The sequence below is a fragment of the Podarcis liolepis genome (assembly GCF_965112155.1).
Source record: "Podarcis liolepis genome assembly, chromosome: 8".
In the NCBI taxonomy this organism is placed as follows: Eukaryota; Metazoa; Chordata; class Lepidosauria; order Squamata; family Lacertidae; genus Podarcis; species Podarcis liolepis.
In genome coordinates, this window is record NC_139560.1 from 39,919,915 (window position 1) to 39,925,914 (window position 6,000).

Sequence of the window (6,000 nt, forward strand, 5' to 3'; positions counted from 1 at the left end):
ACTTAATCCAACTGAGTGACAACAAAGCTCCTCCCAGACCTAACAAGCCCTATGATCTCCACCTGGTCAACTAGTAAGCTGAGATGTGTTCCCTTGCCTGCTCCAGGCGCCTGGAGTGCACTTCTCACTGTTCCAGATGCCTCAGAGCCTGCTGTGTTTGCAGAGACTGGGACATGTCTGATTCTGGTGATGTGTCCTCTTCTCCTGGCTCCTGTGATCTGTCAGCTGCCCCTTCGACATCCTCTGATGCCCTGTGAGTACGTCCTAAGTCCCCAACCTCCCCTTCCCATCTCCAGCTTGTACCAATAGTGGCTACACCCTTTGCCGGGATCCACTTCCCTTTCCTTGACGTTATGCAAGTTCGTGACCTTTGGGGACCCTTCTGCTCATTCAGCTAAGTGGGGCCCTCAGTGTCTGCCCCCCCCCCAAGTCCTGCACTGGAGGACTTTGCATTGAATACAGCTAAAGGGAGAAGAAAAAACGCAAATAGATCTGTAGACTGAAATGAACTTTTTATGGCAGGAACTGACTGTTATCCAGCTACTGATAGGCAAATGACATGAAAACAGCAATGATTCAGGGTTAGGTCCTTTGCATTTGGAGTGTTGTTTATTCATAGGCATCGTTCTTAATAAATTAGTTGTGTTAACTATTTTCAAGCTATAAAATAAAGAAATATTGGCTATCTTAACGAGAATGATTACCCATCTGCTCCTCTTCATCCATGGTTGGGAACTGTGTCCATTAGACTAAAGAAAAATTATGATCCAAATTTCTTCCCACCTCCAAAGTGTATGTAGACTGTTCTGTGCATATAACAGCTTAATGTTTCACAGAACATTCCCTCAACAGAATTTAGTATTGCTGGTGTGTCTAAATATTACTGCTGAGAGGCACAAAGTAACAAACATTTACACAAAACAACCCACATACTGTTAATTGCACCATTGCCACTTTATAAACCACCTCGGGGAGTGCTGTATTCTATAAACACCATTTCTGCAATGATCTTAAGTAACAAACTGTTTTACTTGGAAAGAACTGGGGAAAATGCAATGCAAAGGCATCCTTACCTTGTTAATTGTACTGTAGCTACTTTAAAGTCTGCCTCAGAGAGTGTCCATTTCTTTAAATACCACTACTGCAATGATTCAAGCTTTTTCTTTTCAGCTATACTCAATTGTCACTTTAAAACTTCATTTCAAAATCATTATTTGGACTATATGCATAAATTTTTTTTTTAGTTTTTTAAACAGTAATATTCAATAAATAATATACAGCAGGGACATAAGCTCTTATGCTAGGGATTGTTTCAATATAGTATTGCTCTGGTCAATCTTGGCAGCTGCATAATAGTCCCTTAACCCCCCCCCCCCCGGTTCCCCTTAGGAAATGCTAAAAAGTGTTCTGTTAGAGCATTTTTAAAAGACTTTTAAGTATAAAATTAATTGATCAATTCTTAACTGATATGGGCATGAAAGGTTAAAATGAATATCATTCAATATACGTTCGAAAGCTAAAATGACCATGAAATCCTATGCTTACTAGGTCTCACTGAGTTTGATAAAGCTTATTCCCTGATAACTGTGTCCAGGACTGTAGTCTAAGAGTGCTAAAATAAAACTGTTATACACATGACTGCTGGTCTGGACAAAACCACCAAGAAGATACCAGGTAGAAACAGCACATGTTATCAGCAGTCTATTTGTCAAAATATTTAACATCAGTCCTATTGAGATTTGCAGCTGTTGATCTCCATTAGCTACATCACTGCAATTATTCCAATAAACAACCGTCGGGGGTGCCTTCAGGCCCAAATTCAGCTCTTTGTAAGCTATGAATTATTCCTCTGTGGTCTTTAATGGCAAGGCATTGTTCAGGCTTCCGGCAACAATAATTGATGCTAACTAGGGTTCAGTATACACTCTTGTGACTTTAGCAGCTTCTGTTGTACCTCTAAACTAATCTCAGCTAAGCCACACATAACTCAAAAAACCAAGCTTGATGTTTTGTTGGCTTTCATTGATGAAATTCATCCATAATTAAATTTGCCATCAATATGAGAACCACAGAGGAGTGAAGGAAGGGAAAGTTTGAGCTGCTTAAAGAGACCAGCAGTTTTTGCTTCATAGTTAGTACCATCTCTTGTGTATAAGCCACTATAATGGAGGGGTAGGGTGCATGGAGATTTAGCATGGTTTTGTGTGAGGCCCATTCATTTTAATAGAATCTGTTCAGGAGAATTTTAGGTAAGGTGTGCTCAGTGTTTGTTAGGGACTAGCTCAAATGCGTACTTTCTAACTAGGTTAAAACTTTGGGCCTCTAAACACTTTCATTGTGAGAAATATTTACAGAACAAGGAGGAAAGCATTTAGTTTCAAATATGAAACATAATGAGTCCTGGATTGCAAGCATTGCCAGCTAAACTTAGATGTTGCTGACAGCAAAACAAATGATTGAAGTGTCCCTCTAATATAGAAGTTCTCAAATGTGTTTCTCTGGACCACACTTTCAGAATGAAAATTTGCTCATGCTATGCTGAAGTTGTGCTATATGTTATTGATCAAGCACTGCTAGTTGTTTCTTTTTGTTTTTCAATGTATTTCTTATCAATAAAAACAAAAACAACCAACTACTAGCAGTGCTTGATTTATAACATATAGTACAACCTTTATAATAAGATAATGGGACACCCAGAAAGTATAAAACAATGCAGCTACATAAGAACATGAATTATTCCCAAAATATAATTATAAACAAGCCTCTTACACATGTACCTTAAGCATGTATACAAACTTAATGAGAGGTGTGAGCTTGCTTTTGCCAGGTAATCTCATTCACCGTATATTAGATCTGATTTGAGACAAACAAGCTCTCATTAGGAGGAGCCAGTGTGGTGTAGTGGTTAAGAGCTGTAGACTCCTAATCTGGTGAACCGGGTTCGCGTCTCCGCTCCTCCACATGCAGCTGCTGGGTGACCTTGGGCTAGTCACACTTCTCTGAAGTCTCTCGGCCTCACTCACCTCACAGAGTGTTTGTTGTGGGGGAGGAAGGGAAAGCAGAATGTAAGCTGCTTTGAGACTCCTTTGGGTGGTGATAAAGCAGGATATCAAATCCAAACTCTTCCTCCGCCTCTTCTTCTTCTTCTTCTTCTTCTTCTTCATCATCATCATCATCATCACCTTCTCATCAACACAAAGAAGTCTTTCTTTTTTCTGATCTTTCATAGTTGTCAGATTTGAAAATCCCTGTTCACAACAATATGGTGTGGAGAACTGTAGAAGAATAACCATGCTCTTGAAGAGAGGTGTGGATGCTGTTTCTAGTTGCAGATCTGTCTGTCTATTGATACTCTACTATGCTGAAATGTTTACATGTTTCTTTGACTGTCCTTGTCCCACCACACTTGCCATCTTCTCCTGCTGAACCAATGTGATGTGCCACACCCTTTGAGAACCACTGCTCTAACAGAATGCAAAAAACTATTTGCATATGGGTTCCCACTGTGCAGCATCCATTGTTGATTTATGTAGTAAGTGGAGTAGAACAGTATATAAGGGTTTGGCTAGGATAAACTGTCACTTTTAGTTGTTTGAATACTTGAAGGAGCACCAGACAGACTTACTTTCTGTTGCAATGATCATGAAATATATCCATAACTACACCATGTTGAGCCAGTAATGAACTTTTGTGACATTTTAAAATTTGGTAGATTTGATGTGAAAAATCCTGTCTCCACATTTAATGAATTATATATCTGGCAGTATAATAGAGTATTTTAAGGCAGAGTAATTTAGCCAGCATGATTTTTGAATTCTGTAATGGGTCTTCTCCCAAATGTTGACAACTGTGCTGTTGATGACCAGGGGTGCTTCCAGAAAAGCTCTGTTGAGAATTTCATCCTGATTTGTCTAAACTCCCCTCAAACTTTGTGCAAATTCCACTGTTCATTGAACATTAACTTTGATTTGTTTATGGGGAAATCATACAATGTTGCATCAAGCCTTTTTAAATCACATACCTTTTCATTTTTCCATCACTTTCCTTGCTGCAAAGGGTCCTCTCTTTTGTTGGAAGCTTTTTTTAAATGCTAGAGCACCAAATCCACTTAAGTTAGGAAACCTGAATTTGCAGCTATGCACTTGAAACCCTCCTGCAAAATAGTGATAGTCTTAAAGTGTCCCTCGTTGAAGTAGGGGAGGCAGGGCTGGTCCAAGGCATTTTGGCCCCTGAGGAGACCTCAAAATGGCGCTTCCCTCCCCACCAGGGAAAAAGTGGGGAGGGACGCTCTATATCAGGAACAAGAGGGGAAGAAAGATTGACATCGGGATCTGCTGCACCAGTGAATCCTGCCACCTGAGACAGTCTTCTCCCCTTACCTCATGGGATGGGCCAGCCCTGAGGAGATTAGACTGATGACCTGTGTTGATGGTGGAGGGGGCTTAGGGAGGTGGTGCATACGTTTTTCTTCACTACCCTCCATCAGCAGAGAGAAGCACCAGCACTGGTGTATGTTGGGGGGGTGCATTGCAGTTGAAACCCCTAGCTTCACCTAGGTGGGTAGTTAACTGCTATTGATGGTTCTATTACCAGCAGTAGAGCATAAAGTGTTTTTGGACAGTGTGTCAGGGACCTTGGATCTGCTGGATCCTACCTGGGAATAAGCCTCACAGAACTCAGACATGAGGACTCAAGCATATTGATTATAACGCATAGCTGAATGCCACCTTCTACAGTTTCCTCTCACCGCCTCATCATCACACAATCCCCTGATTTATAGTGGACCTGAGATGGCTGAAATGCAAAGGGAAACAGGGAAGACAATGTGTGCTCCATCTGAATTCACTGCTCATCTGTACTTGTTGGACTTGGAGTCTTCTGCCATGAACACACAGTGCTGGTGAAGATGTGCCTGAAGGTGACTGAGCATTGAAAGCTTATTCATCCTGTAAATCATTCTTCTTCAACATTGTGTTTTGCATTACAACTTCAATGAGTCTCAGTGAAAGAGTTATAGTGAAAACATCTGGAAAGCACCAGGTTGGGAAAGGTTGCTGTAAATGAAAGCAACCAGAAAAAGTGGGAGCCTTTGCTGACTGAGGCGATCAGTGCATGACTTCTGGTTTCAAGTGCACTCCTCAGAAAAGGTACCAAGGGATGCATATTCCCAAAATCAATTATCCAGTTCTAGCATTCACCTTTTGTCATTATAAAAGCTAGGCAGTAGAAGCAATTCCATTAAATATGACTATCATTGTTGGCTATTTATATCAAACTATTTTTTGATGTTCCTCTAAATGTATTGACTCCATAGTCTGTTGATTAGTCAGTTTTATTAGCATGTAAAATAGCATGGAAACTCTCCGCTCCCTAAGCTTGCTAGGATTTATTTTAAAATAGTAATGTATTATTATGTAGCTGCAATCTCCCTTAAACATAACATGCTTTAAACATTTTATAAATTGGAAACTAATCAGGGGGAAATGTTATAGCCGTTACTCCCGCTAGAAAAGAAAATGGAAACCAATTTAAATAACGTGAGAAGATTCACTTACCCATAAAAAAATTGGCTCTTTCGTTTGTAACAGTACACATATAATTGTCATTAGGTTGTAGTTTGCTACTCCGGTGCTACATTTTAACAGTCGGTGGGTCATGTTCATCCTTTGAAATGAAATTAATAGATCAAGCATGATATGATGTAAAAAAACCCATACTATAAGAATAAAACTCACCATGCCACATTCTGATTTGTTTAGATGGAATGCAAGAGACAGATACCACTAAAATCAAAAAGTTTTAGCAGTATGACATCAAGTACCCTTTATACAGTGAAGACACAAATTCTTCCAAACGACTTTAACTCAATTCAACACAGCATTAGGTATATTTAGGGTGAAACAAACACCACCACTGTGATGTTCAAAATACAATGGCAGAAATGGTCGATGTTTATTTTGAAATAAATATCTGAAATAAGTATCTGACTCATTGATCCTA